The 22,511-nt window shown below is 43.9% G+C and overlaps 2 long non-coding RNA genes and 1 pseudogene across 2 annotated transcripts in view; 2 read left to right on the plus strand and 1 right to left on the minus strand.

The window, feature by feature from the left end:
- LOC117088389 overlaps nt 1-8,781 on the plus strand; it is a 43,783-nt pseudogene extending 35,002 nt beyond the window's left edge.
- Nucleotides 1-16,794, minus strand: part of LOC117088430 — a 39,958-nt gene extending 23,164 nt beyond the window's left edge. Inside the window, exon 1 of the long non-coding RNA XR_004439214.1 lies at nt 16,038-16,794. This is a non-coding gene — a long non-coding RNA (uncharacterized LOC117088430). The remainder of the gene's footprint in view (nt 1-16,037) is intronic.
- Nucleotides 15,031-21,052, plus strand: LOC117088439. Its single transcript, XR_004439227.1, has 3 exons — nt 15,031-15,041; nt 17,631-17,637; nt 20,905-21,052. It is a non-coding gene; the product is annotated as an uncharacterized LOC117088439 (long non-coding RNA).
- The last annotated feature ends 1,459 nt before the right edge of the window (nt 21,053-22,511 follow it).

Below are 22,511 nucleotides of genomic sequence, written 5' to 3' on the forward strand. Positions count from 1 at the left end.
GACCAGGCCTGCAGGAAACGGAATCTTCCAGAAGTGGGCAGCTGTCGTGGTGCATTCTGGAGAGGAGCAGAGATATACCTGCCATGTGCAGCATCAGATACTGCCTGAGCCCCTCACCCTGAGATGGGGTGAGGAGGGAGATGGGGGGTCATGCCTCCTAGGGAAATCAGAAGCCTCTCTGGACACCTTTAGCAGGGTCGGGGCTGGGGCTTAGGGGTCAGGGACCCTCACCTTCCCATATTTTCCCAAAGTGGTCTTCCCAGTCCACCATCTCCATTGTGGGCATCATTGCTGGCCTGGTTCTCCTTGGAGCTGTGGCCACTGGAGCTGTGGTTACTGCTGTGATGTGGAGGAGGAAGAGCTCAGGTGAGGAAGGGGTGAGGAGTGGGGTCTGAGATTTCTTGTCCCACTGGGGGTTTCAAGCCCCAGATAGAAATGTGCCCTGCCTGGTTACTGGGAAGCACCATCCACACTCATGGGCCAACCCAGCCTGGGCCCTGTGTGCCAGCACCTACTCTTTTGTAAAGCACCTGTGACAATGAAGGACAGATTTATCACCTTGATGATTGTGGTGATGGAGACCTGATCCCAGCAGTCACAGGTCACGGAGGAAGGTCACAGCAGAGGACAGATCTTAGGAGGGCAGTTGGTCCAGGACACACACCTGCTTTCTTCATGTTTCCTGATCCTGCCCAAGGTCTACAGTCACACATTTCTGGAAACTTCTCTAAGTTCCAAGACTAGGAGATTCCTCTAGGACCTCATGGCGCTGCCACCTTTCTGGTCTCTCACAGGACATTTTCTTCCCACAGATAGAAAACGAGGAAGCTACTCTCAGGCTGCAAGTAAGTATGAAGGAGGCTAATCCCTGAGATCTTTGGGATATTGTGGTCGGGAGCATATGTGGGAGCTCACCCGCCCCACAGTTCCTCCTCTAGCCACATCTCCTGTGGGCTCTGACCAGGTCCTGTTTTTGTTCTACCCCAGGCAGTGGCAGTGCCCAGGGCTCTGATGTGTCTCTCACGGCTTGTAAAGATGAGACCCTGGGGGGCCTGATGTGTGTGGGGTGTTGGGGGGAACAGTGGATGCAGCTGTGCTATGGGATTTCTTTGGGTTGGATGTTTTGAACATGGGATGGGCTGTTTAAAGTGTCACTCCTCACTGACAGATATGAATTTGTTCGTGAATATTTTTTCTATAGTGTGAGACAGCTGCCTCGTGTGGGACTGAGAGGCAAGATTTGTTCACACCTTCCCTTTGCGACTTCAAGAACTCTGGCTTGCTTTCTGCAAAGGCACCTGAATGTGTCTGTGTTCCTGTAGGCATAATGTGAGTAGATGGGGAGATTACCCCACCCCCGTGTCCACCATGACCCTCTTCCCCATGCCAACCTGTGCTCCCTCCCCAATCATCTTTCCTGCTCCAGAGAGGAGGGGCTGAGATGTCTCCATCTCTCTCAACTTTATATGCACTGAGCTGTAACTTCTTACTTCCCTATTGAAATTAGAATGCGAGTATAAATTTACTTTTTAAATTTTTGCCATAAGAGGTAGATGGGTTAATTAAAGGAGAAGATTCCTAAAATTTAAGAGAAAAAATAAATGGAAAACATGAGAACCTTCCACAGTCCACGTGTTTCTTGTGCTGATTTGTTGCCGGGGTGGAGAGTAGATGGGGCTGTGCTCAGTGGGTGCTCAGGCCACCATGGGCTTTATGTGGTCAGTGTTTGGCTGGGTCATCTTTGCTGCTCCATTGTCTGTGGCCCTTCAGTAGAACCTTGACCCACCACAACCTGTGATCACAGAGACTTGGATGTCACCTAGGGTGGTCCCTACATATGAGGGTCCTTGTGGTATCAAGAAACAAATTTTCACACCTGTTCAGCTCTTGCCCTCCTCCCAGGGCTCTTTCCTGGATTGTATTTTCCATCTTTTCTCCAATCTTTAAAGGAATGAGATTTGGAAATTTGCAGAGAGGAGGGGTCCCATAATTTCTCATCCTAGGTTAAGTTTTTGTTGGAGCTCCTCTTCTGCTCTCCTACTCTTCTTCCTGCCCTGAGTTATAGTCATCCCAGTGCTGGTTCCAATCCAAACTCATGGTTGTATAAAGCAGAGCCTAATTTAGATTCATATGTGGTTGGATAATTGGACCCATAAGTCTAGGGTTATCTTTCCTGAAGAGAAAAATATGGCTGTGTGCTGCAGTGTCCAGGAGGATTGGTGTGGGAGGAGGAGGGAGGGAGGGAGGACACAAAAGCAGCCCTGGTGAGAAAAGTACTGTGACATCGATGTCTGCATGAGAGGATGTTGTTCTTTAGATGCCACAAAATGGCATTTGTCCTGAGGCTACATTAATAAAGATATTGCCTTTAGAATAGGGAGGTGCACTACAGTGATCATTCATTCAACTGACATTTGTTGTCTGCTAGGGATATGACTGTTTTTGCATTTAGAAAGCATCACTAAAGTAAAAACAGAAAAGTTTCTGGCATTCTGGTGCATGCGTTCTAGATCCAAGCTTGCATGCTGCATGTGGCCCAGGACAGTTTTGAATGTGAGGACTCTTTTGCTTATCTGTGGCGGACCTGAGACCTGGAGTGAGTGCACCCACCTCCCTCAGGGTCAAGAGTGAATGCTTTAGAATCCTCCTTTGCAGTGATCTGCAACAATAGAGGCCACATTACTGTGAGAACCCAGAGTAGCAGGCAAGCAGGCTCGACCTTCAAGGAGTTGTGGGGAAGGTTAATAGAGTGGTGTTCCAGGGTCAGAACAGATGGGCAGCCAGGAAGGACACTACTTGATATTTATGACGGGAATGCAAGAATTCAGGAGCAGAAGGCCAAGGGTGTTTGACGAAATACCAAGTCATGATCCCAGTCTCAATTCCTAGACTTCTGTCAAGCTTCAGATTCAGAATCCAGTGACTGAGGAGGTGTCCATATTCCTAAAAGGAGGGACCTTGGGACACCGTGTCGAGTACATGCTGGGACAAATCCATCAGCCCTTCTCCAAAGGAGCCTGTAGCCATTTAATCAGGAGACGGATAAGTATTAACACTGGGTGTGAGCAGACATTGATGCCCAGATTCCCACAGCACCATCGTGTCCCCATCACAGTGGCGCTTACAGAGGCCAGGGAATAAACATGGACACATGGCCCAGAGTGGGAGCACTGGATCCATAAACCTGGTCCTGGTTATCTTCCCTTTCTCCATGTGCATAATTGGCCTTGATGCACTGGCAACTGGAGTCACCCCACACTGCGTCCCTAGTCTGGAGAGTAAGGGCTCTCATTGTGCTGAAGCCCAAAGGGAATCCTCTAAAACTTCCCTTATCCCAGCCAAGCCAGAAGCAATATTGTGTCACAGGGTGGGTCTTGTGGAGGGTACTGCAGGTATTGTAGGGGTAGCACTGCCATTAGAGAGCTGAAGGATGCGGGGTGGTGTTGGCCACCTGCCAAGATCCTGTTAACTCCATATCATTCAGCAATCTGTCCCTGAAGAAGCCTGATATGGATAAAGAATGAATGGAATTCCTCCACACTTGACCAAGTAGGAGTCCTGATTGCAGCTGCCACGCTGCCTGGATATCACTGCTTGGGGAGATTAATAAGGCCTCAGGCACATGGCAAGCAGCTGTGGATTTGGTGAGTGCATTCTTTCCCATTCCATTTAGAAAATGGATATGGAATGATTCACATTCACATGGGATTTATAAGGCATTTATTTATAGCTTCCCTCAGGGCTACCTTAACTCCTGAACCTTCTATAAATATCGCCTTAAGAGATCTGGACAAATCAGACATCTCACAGAATACTAAATCTCTTCATCTCATTGGCAATATCACATAGATCGGGAAGGATGAGCAAGAGGAGGAAAGTACGCTGAATTCCTTGGGAAAACTTGCACTACAGAAGGTGAAGATCAACCTTACAGAGCTTCAGGAGTGGCCACTGCAGTGAGGTGTGGTGTGTCCAGTGGTTACAGGCATGCAGGGCTCTCCCCTCCAAAGTAAAAGACACACTTGCATCTTGCATCCTCACTAGAAGGAAGGAAGCACACTGCCTGGTGAGCCTCGCTGGGTTCTGGCAATGTCACATTCTACATCTAAGTATACTGCTTTGGCCCACACTCTGGGTGATATAGGAGGAGGCCAGTTTTGAGTGGGGCCTGGTCGGGAAAGGACACTGCAGCCGACCCAGGCTGTGGTGCAGTCAGTCACCATCCCTCAGACCCCTGGTGCTGGAGGTGGCAGTGTGGGGAAAGATGCAGGATGGAGCTGAACCACGCATCAGTGGGAGAGTCAGAATGGAGGGTCTGGGATCTGGAGTAAGGCCATGGAATCCACAACAGAGAAATATGCTGCCTGTTAGAGGCAACTTTTTTCATCTTACTGGCCCTAATAAGAGAATGCTTGATCATGGGACACCAAGCAACGATATGATTCCAAGTGCCCAAATGTATTGGCTTCTATGTGACCCACAGAATCACAGATTGGATAGGCCCAGCGGCATCTATCATGAGATGCAAATGGTCCATGTGAGTTGAGCCTCAATTCCATGTTAACACCCACAGAAAACACCCAGCTCTGACGTGGCCCTGAATAACCAAACAAATTGAAGACAAATTGAAGTTAGCCAGCCGGCATCACGGATCAACCCAGGCCTTACAGGAAAGACCCATAGGTGGAGCAACCACAGTGGCAGGGATGAGGTTACAAAGGGTCCAACAGCACTGACTCCCTGCTACCAAGGCCCATCCAGCTGCTGCTTCCTCTGAATACTCTGCTGATGAGCATTCCAGACAATGATGGGCACTGAGAGGGCACTATTTCTTCAGGTAACTGACTAGCCCCTAAGTGACAAGTTGAATAGCTTGAGCCCCATCTATCCTGGAAGGGCCAAGGGTTCATCCTCACAGGGAAAGGCACCTATTCAATGTGGTGTGGTTTTTCTCTCTGCTCTCAGACCTTCAGCCAGCATCACTATAGACAGTCCTGATCCACTGGCTCACAATTTCAGTACATTATTTGCCTGCGGGACATACCTCAGAGGGAAGGGGATGAAGCGTGGGCCATGACCATGGGATCCCCTGGTCATATCACCATCTGCACCTCCCAGGGGCTGCCAGCCACACAGAGTCATGGACAGGTCTCTACAGACACAACTTAGTACCAGCCTAGATGAAACCCTCTGAGGAATGGGGGCCATCTTTCAGGATGTGCTGCACGTATTTAATCAAAGATGTCTCTATGGTGCTGTGTTTTCAGAAAAAAGAATACATGGGTCCAAAAACCAAGAAGTTGAAACAGGTGTGGCTCAATGTCTCATCCCTTATATTCACCACCAGGGTGATTTTGCACTTCTCATCTCCAAAATCTGGACTGTGTAGGGTAGGAGGTCCTGGTTTCCCAAAGGGGACACCCTGGCAAGGGGACAAATGAGAGTCCATGGAACTACACATTGTGGTTGTCCTCAGGGATGTTCGAATAGTATGTGTCCAGACTCAAGCAGGTGAGAAGAGGAGGATACAGGGCTGCTATCACACAAGGAGGGCAGGAGAAGTGTGTGTGGACATAAGAGATCCACATGGGGATCTCCTTGCTCCCCTTGTCCTATTGTTAAGTGTGAGCAGAATCATACAGCAACTGACCCTGAGAAGGTTTGATATTCAAGAGCCCAGAACACTCAAGAAGGAAGGATTGAGTGATACTCCTGGGTAATCTCCCAAGGCTGTGCTCCTGTGCTCTAATATCCTCAGCAGGATTAGTGCAGAATCCCTGCTTCCCATGAGTTGTTCCTAGCCAGTGACCGGTCACAGCAGGCACACTAAGGCAGGCCATTACTGGGAGACAGGGGACAACTCTGGTGGTGAACTGTGGCTCCAGGACTCCTCCATGGCCTTGCTCACCTGTCCTTAGACTGCCTGTGCTCTAGGATGCATCGAACCAAGTTTCTCTCCTTCTGTCCGGCACTTGGGGGCACACTTGCATCTTGGTCTGCCGCTTTTTCCAGGGATTTCTGGCTCGCTTCTCATATTCTCTTACAGGTGTGTCCCCTCAAAAAATTCTGCAGACTTGAAGCTCATCTTGGCATCTGCTCCTTGAAGGGCTTGGACTAAAAATCACTTTCATCTTCACAGCAATAACTCTTATTTATGTCAACCTGTAAAATCTTTATCTGTATCCAACCTCTGCCTCCCCCATAGAATCAATTTTGCCTGTGTTTGTAGTATCTCTTTGAGTTCACAGATATTTATTGTATTAAGCCACTAAATTTTGAGGTAGTTTGGGACACAGTAGTTAATAACTATTAAGGCTTTAAGTTTATATTATTCCATGGATATTATCTACATCTCTTTTAATCCCTTGCATTTTAATAATGTTAGTCATACTTGCTATTTCCAATCCTTTCCTCCTATTCTTTTTTGAAAATTCTTGTTTTGTCTTTCTCTGTCCTTCCTTCCTTCTTTCCTCCTTTCCTCCCTCAGAGCTTACTCCCTCCCTCCATTTGTTCATAAACCCCTATGTGGTTAGATTAAAAGGAAGCATTATTTGAATCTTATGCTAAAAGTATATTGCCATAAATTATAGAATAAAAGTAAAGAAGAAGAAGTTATTAATAGAATATGAAAAAATGCCCAGGGTGATTCCGTAGCCAAGACAGTGGGTTTTAACATTTAATCTCCACCTTCAATTGAATGTTTTCAGAACTCATGAGCAACGTGAGCTCGTTCCCATTCTTGGTACAAGCACTTGAGAAATCAAATTAGCCTTATCTAGTATGATTAACATCCATACACCATATAATCCCACAGTCTGCCTCCTGAACATACACTCTGGGGACATTCTTGGCTATGTGTCCAGGAGACGTGTACACCAATGTTTATGGCAAAAACTGGAAACAATCACCCCTGACATCAATGGGAGTTAACAAACTTGTGGTATATTCGTAAAAAGTAAAACTTTAGCAGTAAAAATGAATGAACACACTCTCCCACATCAGAGATAATGCTACTACACATAACGCGCATCACGGAAGAATACACATAGTGGGAGTTCTCTTTACGGGGAAGTTTAAAAAATAAGTCAAACAGTGATTTGGGTATATATATATTTATTGTAAAAATCGTTAGAGACAATACAAAGGAATGGTAAATACAAGACTCAAGACAGAGGTTCCTTTCAGGGGATAGGATTGGACAACAGCCTAGAGTGGCTTCATAGGTTCTGTTTCTTATGCTAGGAGGGGATGTCCAGGTAGTTAGTTACTTGATCATAAATATTTATTTATTTATTTATTTCTGAGAAAGAGTCTCGCTCTCATTACCCAGGCTGGAGTGCAGTGGTGTGATCTCGGCTCACTGCAAATTCCGCCTCCTGGGTTTAAGTGATTCTCCTGCCTCAGCCTCCCGAGTAGCTAGCATTACAGGCACCCACCACAATACCCAGCTAATTTGTGTATTTTTAGTAGAGACTGGGTTTCACCATGTTGACCAGGCTGGTCTCGAATTCCTGACCTCAGGTGATCTGCCCACTTCGGCCTCCCAAAATGCTGAGATTACAAGCATGAGCCACCGCTCCTGGCCCACAAATCTTTAAGGTGTCATTTTTCAAAATTCACCTTGCATGCCATTCCTGATTGATTAGTTGGAAATGAAAGAGGAGAGAAAATATTGAAGTTCATCGCAAGGATCCTTAGCGATAACTACTCACAGTAAAGCAAAGCCACAGCCAATTGTAAAGAGCCATGTGACAGACAGGACCAGGATGCCATGAAAAATAGCCTTGGCTAGAAATAGATCATTTGATCCTTGGCTAATTGGCTGCTCTCTACATTTTCTGGTATACAATGTTCACTCTGATGTGCAAGGCAATTGTATCTTGCAAAGAATTTCAGAATTTGAATGTTGCTCATATTTCACCACATATACAAGTGAATTAAACTTTTACAGAATAGAAAAAAACATTGTTGAGCAAAATAAATTAAATGAAAAGACATAAAGGAATAACTAGTGATGAAATAGCAATAAGAATGGAAAACACAAAGGAGCTGCTTTTAAAGCAATGTTAGAAGCACAAAATAACAGTGTTTTTCATAATCATACTGGAGTCCAAATCACTTCTACACATCTAAAGATGTTAAACTGATCAGAGGATGCCCACTGAATAAGCAATTATTGAAAAATCTTGCTCCTAGATTGGAGTTAACCATTTCTGCCTACCACATCAAACCAAATTGTTGTCATGATGCTAAGCTAGTTGTACAGACAGAGATGTGAGATTCAAATTTGTCTAACTGCAAAGCACCCTGATTAGGTAAATATTTTTGCAGATGCTTGAGTACAAAATTGGCATTTTGGGCATTTTTGAACTGAATGAGAAACTTCTGAGGAAAAACAAAGGTAGTTATGACTATAAAGGCATCATTGTATGGCACTGAAGTCTTGGGATTCTTTGATCTAGCTACTGTATTTTCTCAACTTTGTTACAACTTATCAAAGAGAACATTAATACTAAAGGCATTTGCAAAAAAAAACTGAGATATTGTTGTATCTCCTTTCTCTGTCTCAAATTTTTAATCATTACTTTAGTAAAGATAATTTTAATGTATTAGGGAAAATTAGTCCAATATAAGAAGTATTTGATTTACAAAAATCCTGAAACAATAATGTTAATTTTGCTTTTAACGTGTATATGAATTCTCTGATACTCCTCCTTTCCAGAGGTACAGCTTCATTCCCCCCCTGTGAGTGTGGCCTGGACTTAATGACTCACTTCTAAATGATAGAGTAATGCTGATATAAGAGTTTGTGACTCTGGGTGTAGAACAGAAGACTCACTAAGGCTGGGCACGGTGGCTCATGGCTATAATCCCATGACTTTGGGAGGCTGAGGTATGCCATGAGGTCAGGAGCTCAAGACGAGCCTGGCCAAAATGGTGAAACCCCATCTTTACTAAAAATACAAAAATTAGCTGGGTGTGGTGACGGGCGTCTGTAATCCCAGCTACTTGGGAGGCTGACGCAGGAGAATCGCTTGAACTCGGAAGACGGAGGTTGCAGTGAGCCAAGATCGAGCCACTGCACTCCAGCCTGGGGAACAGGTTGACAGTCCATCTCAAAAAAAAAAAGACTCACTGTGGTTCTCTCTTTCTCTGGGATCATGAGCCCTGGGAGAAGCTGGCTGCTATATCATAAGGAGGCCTGTGGAAAGGTCCATGTGACTAGGAAGTGAGATATCCTGGGATCAAACAATAAGAAGCTGAAACCTCTTCCAATAGCCACATGAGAGATTCTTGTGTCTTGTGAATCCCCAGTCCCAATTGAGCCCTCAGATGATTCTGCCCTGGAGGACAACTAGACAGCAACTTTGTGAGAGGCCCTGAGCCAGAAGCACTCAGAGAAACCGCTCCTGGATTCCTGACCATTGGAAACTGTGGGAGATGAAAAATATTTGTTGATTTGAGCTGCTAAGTTGTAGGTGACTTGTTATGCAGCAGTAGATAACTAATACAGCTTCACAAAAGAGGATGAATCAATGAACTTTTTCATTTGCTCTAAATTCATTATAAGATACTAAACATATCATTTGCTTTTAATATTTTAGAATAATTTCCATCGCTATATAAGATATAGTTTATTATCATTAACAATGATCTATTTTTTGATCTTCAACTTGTATGTTCTATTTAAACACAAAAGGAAGATCTATGCTATGCTAGGCTGATTCTATCATGACACCTCAATAACCACCCTTGGTTATTCACATTACCCCAGTTACTCAGTTGACACTAATGCAGGTGCTGCTGTGAAGGGGTTTTGCAGATAGATTTCAGGTCCCCAGTCAGTTGACTTTAAGATGGGGATTATCCTGCTTGGACTGTCCTAATCAGGTAAGCTCTGAAAAGGACTGGGTTCTTCCTGAGAATAGAGACTCACAGTGTAGAGGGATTCAGCGTGAAGGATTTCCACCACCATGAGCTTTGAAAATGGAGGGATCATGGGGAAAGAACACTGGTGGCCAACAGGAATGAGAGGCCCTCCCCACCGTCTACTCTGATAGCCCGAAGGAAACAGGGACCTTAGTCCTACAATGGCCAGAAACCAAATTCTGCCAACGAGCTCTATATAAGCTTGGGGGAGAATCCCAGCCTTAAGATGAGGACACAGTTTTGCGAAACCCTGAATAAAGTATCTATCAAACCTGGCCTGGATTTCTGATTAAGGAAATGTACACAAATAAATGGGTGCTGTCTTAAGCCACTAAGTTTGTGGTAATTGGTTATGCACTAATAGAAAATTAATAAAAGGACCGGGCGCCAAGATAGCTGAATAGGAAGAGCTCCAGCCTCCAGCTCCCAGCGTGAGCGACACAGAAGACGGGTGATTTCTGCATTTCCAACTGAGCCTCCACTACTGATCCTCAGGTAAACAGGGTTTGGAGTGGACCTCAAGCAAAATCCAACAGACCTACAGCTGAGGGTCCTGACTATTAGAAAGAAAACTAACAAACAGAAAGGACATCCACACCAAAAACCCATCTGTACATCACCATGATCAAAGACCAAATGTAGATAAAACCACAAAGATGGGGAAAAAGCAGTGCAGAAAAGCTGGAAATTCAAAAGATCAGAGCGCCTCCGCCTCTCCAAAGGAACGCAGCTCCTCGCCAGCAACGGAACAAAGCTGGATGGAGAATGACTTTGACGAGTTGAGAGAAGAAGGCTTCAGTCGATCAACCTCCTCAGAGCTAAAGGAGGAACTATGAACCCAGTGCAAACAAACTAAAAACCTTGAAAAAAGATTTGACGAATGGCTAACTAGAAAAACCAATGCAGAGAAGTCCATAAACGACCTGATAGAGATGAAAACCATGACGTGAGAACTGCGTGACAAATGCACAAGCTTCAGTAACCAACTCGATCAACTGGAAGAAAAAGTATCAGTGATTGAAGATCAAATGAATGAAATGAAGCAAGAAGAGAAGTTTAGAGAAAAAAGAGTAAAAAGGAACGAACAAAGTCTCCAAGAAATATGGGATGATGTGAAAAGACCAAATCTATGTCTGATTGGTGTACCTGAAAGTGACGGGGAGAATGGAATCAAGCTGGAAAACACTCTGCAGGATATGATCCAGGAGAACTTCCCCAACCTAGCAAGATAGGTCAACATTCAAATTCAGGAAATACAGAGAATGCCACAAAGATACTCCTCGAGAAGAGAAACTCCAAGACACATAATTGTCAGATTCACCAAAGTTGAAATGAAGGAAAAAATGTTAAGGGCAGCCAGAGAGAAAGGTTGGGTCATCCACAAAGGGAAGCCCAACAAACTAACAGGGGACCTCCAAGCCAGAAGACACTGGGGGCCAATATTCAACATTCTTAAAGAAAATAATTTTCAACTCAGAATTTCATATTCAGCCAAACTAAGTTTCATAAGTGAAGGTGAAATAAAATCCTTTACAGACAAGCAAATGCTGAGAGATTTTGTCACCACCAGGCCTGCCCGACAAGAGCTCCTGAGGAAGCACTAAACATGGAAAGGAACAACTTGTACCAACCATTGCAAAAACATGCCAAAATGTAAAGACCATCAATGCTAGGAAGAAACTGCATCAACTAATGAGCAAAATAACCAGCCAACGTCATAATGACAGGATCAAGTTCACACATAACAATATTAACCTTAAATGTAAATTCTACCAGAGGTACAAGGAGGAGCTGGTACCATTCCTTCTGAAACTATTCCAATCAATAGAAAGAGAGGGAATCCTCCCTAACTCATTTTATGAGGCCAACATCATCCTGATACCAAAGCCTGGCAGAGACACACACAAGAAAGAGAATTTTAGACCAATATCCCTGATGAAGATCGATGCAAAAATCTTCAATAAAATACTGGCAAAGGGAATCCAGCAGCACATCAAAAAGCTATCCACCATGATCAAGTGGGCTTCATCCCTGGGATGCAAGGCTGGTTCAACATATGCAAATCAGTAAACATAATCCAGCATATAAACAGAACCAAAGACAAAAACCACAGGATTATCTCAATAGATGCAGAAAAGGCCTTTGACAAAATTCAATAGCACTTCATGCTAAAAACTCTTAATAAATTCGGTATTCATGGAACGTATCTCAAAATAATAAGAGCTTTTTATGACAAACCCACAGCCAATATCATACTGAATGGGCAAAAACTGGAAGCATTCCCCTTAAAAACTGGCACAAAACACGGATGCCCTCTCTCATCACTCCTATTCAACATAGTGTTGGAAGTTCTGGCCAGGGCAATCAGGCAAGAGAAAAAAATAAAGGGTATTCAATTAGGAAAAGAAGAAGTCAAATTGTCCGTGTTTGCAGATGACATGATTGTATATTTAGAAAACCCCATTGTCTCTGTCCCAAATCTCCTTAAGCTGATAAGCAACTTCAGCAAAGTTTCAGGATACAAAATCAATGTGCAAAAATCACAAACATTCTTATACACCAATAATAGACAGAGAGCCAAATCATGAATGAACTCCCATTCACAATAGCTTCAAAGAGAATAAAATACCTAGGAATCTAACTTACAAGGGATGTAAAGCACCTCTTCAAGGAGAACTGCAAACCGCTGCTCAATGAAATAAAAGAAGACACAAACAAATGGAAAAACATTCCATGCTCATGGATAGGAAGAATCAACATCGTGAAAATGGCCATACTGCCCAAGGTAATTGATAGATTCAATGCCATCCCCATCAAGCTACCAATGACTTTCTTCACAGAATTGGAAAAAACTACTTTAAAGTTCATATGGAACCAAAAATAAAAGCCCGCATTGCCAAGACAATCTTAAGTCAAAAGAATAAAGCTGGAGGCATCACGCTATCTGATTTCAAACTATACTACAAGTCTACAGTAACCAAAACAGCATGGTACTGGTACCAAAACAGAGATATAGACCAATGGAACAGAACAGAGCCCTCAGAAATAATACCACACATCTACAACCATCTGATCTTTGACAAACCTGACAAAAACAAGAAATGGGAAAAGGATTCCGTATTTAATAAATGGTGCTGGGAAAACTGCTAGCCATAAGTAGAAAGCTGAAATTGGATCCCTTCCTTACTCCTGATACAAAAATTAATTCAAGATGGATTAGAGACTTAAATGTTAGACCTAAAACCATAAAAACCCTAGAAGAAAACCTAGGCAATACCATTCACGACATGGGCATGGGCAAGGACTTCATGTGTAAAACACCAAAAGCAATGGCAACAAAAGCCAAAATTGACAAATGGGATCTAACTAAACTAAAGAACTTTCGCACAGCAAAAGAAACTACCATCAGAGTGAACAGGCAACCTACAGAATGGGAGAAAATTTTTGCAATCTACTCATCTGACAAAGGGCTAATATCCAGAACCTATAAAGAACTCAAACAAATTTACAAGAAAAAAACAACCCCATCAAAAAGTAGGCAAAGGAAATGAACAGACACTTCTCAAAAGAAGTCATTTATACAGCCAACAGACCCATTAAAAAATGCTCATCATCACTAGCCATCAGAGAAATGCAAATCAAAACCACAATGAGATACCATCTCACACCAGTTAGAATGGCGATCATTAAAAAGTCAGGAAACAACAGGTGCTGGAGAGAATGTGGAGACATAGGAACACTTTTACACTGTTGGTGGGACTGTAAACTAGTTCAACCATTGTGGAAGACAGTGTGGCGATTCCTCAAGGATCTAGAACTAGAAATACAATTTGACCCAGTCTTCCCATTACTGGGTATATACCAAAGGATTATAAATCATGCTGCTATAGAGACACATGCACACGTATGTTTACTGCGGCAGTATTCACAATAGCAAAGACTTGGAACCAACCCAAATGACCATCAATAACAGACTCCATGAAAAAGGATGAGTTCATGTCCTTTGTAGGGACATGGATGTAGCTGGAAACCATCATTCTCAGCAAACTATCTCAAGAACAGAAAACCAAAACACCGCATGTTCTCACTCATAGGTGGGAATTGAACAATGAGATCACTTGGACACAGGAAGGGGAACATCACACACCGGGGCTGTTGTGGGATGGGGGGAGCGAGGAGGGATAGCATTAGGAGATATACCTAATGTAAATGACGAGTTAATGGGTGCAGCACACTAACATGGCACATATATACATAGGTAACAAACCTGCACGTTGTGCAAATGTGCCCTAGAACATAAAGTATAATTTAAAAAAGAAAATCAATAAACAGATTCAACAGCTAAGCATATGACATTTTCTCCACTAGAATGAATTAGAGAACTGATATGCACAGTAGTTGCATAAAACCAAATGTTTCCTAACTTGCTTTGCATTTTACATTTTGTGATTTTTGTATGACACAATTTTTGACACAATCATATTTCATTCATTTATTCAACAAAATTAACTTAGTGCCTACTGTGTGCCAGATATGCTTTTATATGCTGCAGACACAACTTTGATCAAAACAACCCAAGCCCTTGTGCTCATGTGCCTTCCATTCTAGAGGCTCCTTGAGAATGAGATGGAGTCATTCAAGTGTTTTAAGTGAAGAAATGACACAATCTGACTCACATTAGCAGGACTGCTGACCATTGTGGGGAGAACAGTCATGAGCAGCAAGCGAGGGGACAGAGCTAGGGCCACAATTCAGTAGTGAAAGGGTAATAGAGACTAAGGGGAGAGGAGGGCCTGTGGGATGACAGAGACAGAGAGAAGGGCTGGAGAAGCAGGAGGTGAGGTAAAGGAACAGAGAGAAAGAATTCTAAAGCAATGGAATTCTCAGACTTAAAAACAATGTTTTATAGATTTGTAATGCATTTATCCACAGAGCATGACTCACTGTTATTTGCACCTTGGTCTTTAATACGTTCTGTGGGACTGTCCAAAAACGAATTGCCTCCCTATGTTAAACAGGTTAAAAAAGGATATCAAGTGTCCCAATAAAACATGCACAAAGCTTAGATGTGAATAATTCATAAAAATTGGCAGGTGCATGGGCCAGCCACTGTGGCTTATACCCATAATACCAGCATTTTGGGAGGCTGAGCTGGGAGGATCGCATGAGTCCAGGAGTTCAAGACCAGTCAGAGCAAGATAGGGAGACCTCATCTCTACAGATATTTTTTTAGAAAAATTAGCCAGGAGTGGTTGCACAGGCCTGTGGTGCCAGAAACGTGGGAGGCTGAGGGTGGAGCACTGATCGCATGAGCCCAGGAGGTTGAGGCTTCAGTGAGTCATGAGCGTGCCACTGCACTCCAGCCAGAGTAAGAGTGATACCCTGTCTAAAAATAAATAAATAATAAATGATAAATAAAGAGTTCACGAGCCCTGGTGAAGGGCACTTTGGCTGCACTGAGCACTTGCAATTTTGAGGTGATTAAATTCTGTACAGGCTCCTGGTGGCAATATACGGTAACACATTGAGGTCTGTATTGAGATGTCTTGGACTCACACACACAAACTCAGGGCTATGAAATAAAGATAATGTAAAAATACAACAGACCAGAGTCACACATACATAGTCTGGGAAAGTGAAACTTAGCTTTGTGAGTCTAATCGCAATGCATTTAGACACACACATTTATATATAAAGGTGCCAAAAATCACCTCTTCTACAAATTAGATTCGTGATAATTCAGGGGTTAGCAACATTGTGCTACCCGCTGTAGCACAAGACCCTCGCGGAGACCCTTGACCCGACAAGAGCCCCAGGTGTCTATACCCAATTCCATTTTCAGTTGTGGCTCAAATCCCGGGGGATTGGTAGGGAGGGAGGCTGGGCTCAGTGGCCTGGGCTGACCGCGGGCACGGGGACAGGGTCTCACACCCTCCAATACACAGCTGTGACCTGGACCCGGACTGGAGCCTCCTCTGCGGGTATGAACACACCCTACGATGGCACGGTTACCTCGTCCTAAACCAGGAACTGTGCTGATGGACCGCAGCGGACAAGGCAGCTCAGATGTCCTGGCTGAGGAACAAGCAGAGCTCCTCAAAACCTACCTGCAGGGAAGGTGAGCGGAGCGGCTCAGCAAAGGCCTTAAGAATGGGAAGGAGACGCTGCAGTGCGCGGGTACCAGCGGCCACTGGGCGCCTCCCTGATCTCCTGCAGATTCCTCGAGCCACCTTCCAAAAGAAGGGGAGGAAAATGAGACCAACTCTAAAATATCCCTCTCCCTCTTGTCCTGAGGAAGAAGAGTCCTCCTGGGTTTCAGATCCTACACCAGAGAGTGACTGAGGGCTCGCCCTGCTCTCTGGGACAATTAAAGGATGAAGTCTCTGAGGGAAAGGAGGGAAGACAATCCCTGGAACACTGATCCGTGATTCCCTTTGACCCCACAACAGGCTTGGGCACCAGAAATTTTCCTCTCAGGCCTTGTTCTGTGCCTCACACTCAACGTGTATCTGTTGGTCTGATTCCAGTTTTTTTGAGCCCCTCGGCCTCCCTCAGTTCAGGACCAGAAATCTCTGTTCTAGCCTCAGACACTAGAACTTTCCAAGGAATAGATTACCCAGGTGCCTGTGTCCAGGCTGGTGTCTGGGTTCTGTGCTCCCTTCCCCACCCCAGGTGTCCTGTCCATTCTCAGGATGGTCACATGGGTGCTGCTGGAGTATCCCATGAAGAATGCAAAGTGGCTGAATTTTCTGACTCTTCCCCTCAGATACCCCAAAGACAAACGTGACCCAGCACCCTATCTCCGACCATGAGGCCACCCTGAGGTTCTGGGCCTTGGGCTTCTACCCTGTGGAGATCACACTGACCCAGAAGCTGAATGGGGAGAACAAATTCAGGACACAGAGCTTGTGGAGACAGACCTGCAGAGTACAGAACCTTCTAAAAGTGGGCAGCTATGGTGGTGACTTCCTGAGAGAAGCGGAGATACACATGCCATGTGCAACATGAGGGCCTGCCAGAGCCCCTCACACTGAGATGGGGTAAGGAGACGAATGTGGGGTCACGTCTCTTCTCAGGGAAAGCAGGAGTCCTTCTGGAGCCCTTCAGCAAAGTCAGGGCTAAGGCCTGGGGGTGAGGGCCCCTCACGTTCCCCTCCTTTCTTAGAGCTGTCTTCCCAGCCCACCATCCCCATTGTGGGCATCGTAGCTGGCCTGGTTGTTCTTGGTGCTGTGGTCACTGCTGTGATGTGGAGGAATAAGAGGCCGGGTAGGAAAGGGGTAAGCTTTTAAGTTTTCTTCCACTGGTGGATTTCGAGCCCCATAATGGGAGTTGGCTCGTATCCTGCCTTGTTGTGAGGCACCATCTCCACACACATTTACCCTGGTCAGAGGCCCTATCAATACTTACTCTTTTGTAAAGCACCTGTGAAAATGAAGGACAAATTTATCACCTTGACTGGGGTCGTGGGAACCTGGCTCCCAGCAGTCACAGGTCAGGGGAAGGTCCCTGCTGAGGACAGACCTCAGGAGGACAATTGGTCCAGCTTCAACACATCCTCTTCCCTTGGGTTTCCTGATCCTGACCTCGGTCTACAGTCACAGTTCCGGAAACTCCTCTGGGATCTCATGGCCCTGCCACCTCCCTGGCCTCTCACAGTTTGTTTTCTTTCCACAGATGGAACAGGAGGCAGCCGTATTCAGGCTTCATGTAAGTGTGGTAGGGGTGGGAGAGTGATCCCTGAGATCATTGGGATAGTGTAGACAGGAGCCCATGGGGGAGCTCACCCACCCCACAATTCCTCCTTTAGTCACATCACCTGTGGGCTCTGAACAGATTTTGTTTTTATTCCACCCCAAACAGGGACAGTACCCAGGGCTCTGATGTGTCTCTCAAGGCTTGTAAAATGACACCTTAGAGGGCCTGAAGTGAAGGAGGAGTTGGGGCAGAGGGGATAAAACTAGGCTCTGGAGATTCTTTGAATTTTTCAGTGTGTGGTGGACTGTTCAGTGTCACCACTTACCATGACTGACCTAATTTGTGCATAACTATTTTTTTCTAAGTCTGCCTTGTGAGGGACTGAGATGCAAACTTTGTTCATGCCTCCCCTTTGTGATGTTAAGGGACTCTGGCTTCTCTTTATACCAAGGCATCTAAATGTGTCTACGTCCCTGATGACATGTGAGAAGTGGGGAGACCAGCCCACCCTCACGTCCATCATGACCCCTGTTATTGTTTGGATCTGTGTCCCCACCCAAATCTCATGTTCGGTTGCAATCCCCAGTGTTAGAGATGGCGCCTCATGGGAGGTGATTGGCTCATGAGGATGGCTCCTTCTTGAATAGTTTAGAACCATCTCTTTGGTGCTGTTCTTGTGACAGTTCTCACAAGATCTGGTGTTTAAAAGTGTGTGGCACCTCTCTGCTCTCTCTCCCTCCTGCTCAAGGCATGTAAGTCATGCCTGCTTCCCCTTAACCTTCCAGCATGATTGAAAGTTTCCTGAGGCCGTTTCATAAGTAGAGCAGATGCCAGAATCATACTTCCTGTATAGAATGCAGAACCATGAGCCAATTTAAACCTCTTTGCTTTATAAATTATGCAGCCTCAGGTATTTCTTTATAACAGTGTGAGAATGAACTAGTTCAGAAAATCAGTACCAGGAGCTGGGTATTGCTGTAAAGGTAGCTGAAAATGTGGAAATGGCTTTGGAACTGGGTAACAGGCAGAGATTGGAAGAGTTCGGAGAGTTCAGAAGACAAGAAAATGAGGGAAACTTTCTAGAGATTTGTTAAGTCGTTGTGACCAAAATGTTGATAGTGATATGGACAGTAGAGTCCAGGCCGATGAGGTCTCAGATGGAGATGAGGAACTTATTGGGACCTAGAGAAAAGGCCACTTTTGTTATTAATTGGCAAAGAACTTGGAGGCATTGTGCCCCCTCTCTAGGGATCTGTAGAACTTTGAACTTGAGAGTGATGTATAAAGGTATCTGGTGGAAGAAATTTCTAAGCAGCATAGCATTCCAGATTTGGCCTGGTTGCTTGTAATAGCCTATGCACATATATTTGAGCAAAGAAATGGCCTGAAAATAAAACTGATATTTAAGGGGGAAATTTAATATCCAGGACAATTCCTAGTGGAGCTGCAGGAGCAGGACCCCTGCCAGGACTATTAAATGGTAGAGCCACTGGCAATGTGCAACCTCAACCTGGAAAAGTCATAGGCATTCAATTTTCACCCCCGAGAGCAGCTATATGGGTTATGTTCGGCAAAGCCATGGATGTGGGGCTGCAAATGGTATTGTGAGCCCACTGCTTTTACCAGCCAGTGTGCTCAGGATTCAAGATATAGAGTCAGAGGAGATTATTTTAGAGTTTTGAGTTTTAATGTCCGCTATGATGAGGTTCAGCCTTGTGAGGACACTGCATTCATTTATTTTGGCCCAGTTATTCCATTTGGAAAGGAAGTATGTAAGAAATGTCTCTTCCACTGTTGTATTAATATTTTAGAAGTAAATAATATTTTTTGTTAATTTTACAGGCTTATAGCTATAAGAACTTACTTTCCATCTCAGATGAGATGACGCTGGAACTTTGGAACTTTGAGTTGACGCTGGAATAACCTAACACATTTGAGACAATTGGGAGAAGATTATTGTATTTTGCAATGTGAGAAGAACCTGAACTTTGGCTGGCCAGGGACAGGATGCAATGATATAAATATTTATCCCCTGATACCTCATGTTAAAAATGTGACCCCCAATTTTGGACGTGAGGCCTAATGGGTGGTGTTTGGGTCATGGGGGCTAATCTTTTATGAATACAGAGATACTGCCCTCTCTGGGGAGTGAATGAATTGTTGCTCTATTAGTTTCCAGGAGAGCTAGTTGTTAAAAAGAGCTTGGCACCTTCCTACTCTCTCTGTTCCTCTGTCACCATTTGATCTCTGCACAAAGCAGATCCCCTTTGCCTTCTGCCATGAGTGGAAGCAGCCTGAGGCCCTCACTCTTATCACTCAAGAGTCTAAGGTTTTTAGGAAAAACCACGGAAAAGGACAAAATGTTTTTGTTATACCTCAGAATACGTGCTTTTCTTTGACCACATATCTTTTATAGGAAAAGGATTATAACAGTAAAGACGTACTGGCATATTATCAGAGTCTCATTCAGTCATTCAAAATTAGGCCAGTTTATCATCCTCTTGTATGAATATGTCTCCCAGAATGAAGTCACTCAGCTTTGCAGACATCAATCTTACCAGGTTCCAAAAACAAGAATGGTTTCAGGGACATATGGCTTCACCTTTTTAGGCATCCAGTATAATTGACCTAAGAGACAATGTCTTCTCTTGCTCACACCATTTTGAGGAGTTAAGCTAATGTTGAATTTTCCTCATTATATAACCCTTTGATTTATTCACTTACCCCAGCCACTATCCCTCCTTCTGTCCCTTTATATCAGTCTCTTCCAGTTTTGGAAGTGATATTAGGTTTGGCTGCTGTGCTGGCCTAGACTGCAGGCAGCGATAGTATTCTAGCATGTCTTCCCTCAGTCTACTCTTGATCATAGAGAGTAGGTTACACAGATAAGCAACTAGTCGGGGCTATCTGACCACCAGGCTACATAGCTCTACTTACTGTTAATCTCAACTTTGCCAGATGAAATGAAGGCACAGCACAATCCTTGATTTGCTTGGGAAATCTTACATAAAGGTGTAAAAATACAGTTTTTTGCTTAGGGATAATTCCTGCTTCTGGCACTTTTATTTGCATCCCTATTCCTGATACCACTGCATCACATATGAAAAAAGAAATTTGAGGTGAAGTGTAGTCATTACTCCAGCATCCTCTCACCTTAGGAAGAATTGTATGTATAGTCACAACAATATAGCCCTGATGCATCAGGAAAAAGAGAGGATGTGACCTAGTGGAGTCCCTCTTGCAGCCCCACCCATGTTGACAGTGAGCACATTAATGGAGGTATAAATTGCCCAACAATTAGATTGGCAGTTTTTAGACAACTAATGTTTCAATTGACCATTTCAATGTTCTATCAAAGTTTTCCCCTAAGGAGGACATCTCCCTGTGCATTGTTGGCCGTTTGAGGCTGTAAAGTGTGTTTTCTTGTGTAAAGAAATGGGACTCAGTAGTTCGCATTGGTGCAATCTCTTCTTTTCTGGTTCTTTTATAGCCCTTGAAGCACTGACATCTACCCCTGGTTGAGCATAGCCCAATCCAGAGTCAGTGACTTTCCTGTCAAGATCGGTTTGCAGCTCCTTTGGTGTTGCTGGCATCAGTCTGGCTTGTCAGCTCTGTATGATCAAAGTCTTCCCACTAGAGAATCTGTCACAGCCATCTGCTGCCTCTGTCTGTTTTCTTGACCAACAGTCAAAACAGAGGTTATGAGAAATTACCAAAATTGTGAATGAAAGAGAGATCATCACTAATGACCCTTTAGGAATTAAAAAGCATTTTAAGTGAATACTCTAAAAAACCTCAAGTCAGTAAGTTAGACCACTTAGATAAAATAGACAGATTCACACAAAGATAGAAATTGCCAAAACTGACTCCTCCTCATAGAAAATCTGAATAGAACTGTACACTAAGTCAGTAATTTGAAAACTTTCTCACAAAGAAATGCCAAAGCCCAGATATCTTCACTGGCGAATTCTATCAAATATTTCAAAAGCTCTTTCAGACGAGAAGAGAGGAATCAAGAGTTTCCAGCTCATTTACAGAACTGGCATTGCTAATATAAAAGTCAGAGCAAGACTCACAAGAAAATAATACCAGAGACCAGTATCACCAATAAACATAAATGAAAACATCCTTAACAAACATAGGCAGACAATACAATGCCACATAAAAAAGGATTGCACTCCATGACCAATGGTATTCATCCCAGGAATATAAGGTTGGATTAACAACTGGAAATCAACTAATGGAATGCACTATATTAATGGAATAAAAGACATAATTATGTCAAAAGGTGCAGAAGAAACAGTTGACAAAAATGTTAACAGCACTTGTGTTCATAAGTTTCAACAAAACAGGAATGGAAGGGACCTTCCTCACTCTGATAAAGGGAATCTACAAAAACCCCACAGCTAAATTCATGCTTAATGAAGAAAAACTGAAGATTGAATGCCTTCTCCTAAGATGGGGATCAATGCAAGGACGTCCAACCCCATCACTTCTATTTAACATTGTACTGGAGATTGTATTCAGTGCAATAAGGCAAAAAATGAAAAATTAAAGTCATCCAGTCATCCAGGTAAAAACAAAAACATAAAACTCTATTCACAGATAACATGACCTTGTCTGTAGAATTAACAAGCAGGTAAAAGCCTGCTAGCACTAGCAAATGAATCCAGAAGTGCCCATAGGATATAAAATCAATATAAAAATTAATTATGAACACATTTCTCTATACAAGCAATGACAACCTCAACTTTCCTATCACAGTAGTTACAAACAGAGCAAAATGGGAATAAATTTAGGAAGAGAGCAGTGTTTGTCCGCTGAGAAGTACAAAACATTACTGAGAGAAATTAAAGGTCTAAATAAATGGAGAGATGCGGTTGGAA

The sequence above is a fragment of the Trachypithecus francoisi genome, unplaced genomic scaffold (genome assembly GCF_009764315.1).
Source record: "Trachypithecus francoisi isolate TF-2019V2 unplaced genomic scaffold, Tfra_2.0 Lachesis_group10, whole genome shotgun sequence".
NCBI lineage: Eukaryota > Metazoa > Chordata > Mammalia > Primates > Cercopithecidae > Trachypithecus > Trachypithecus francoisi.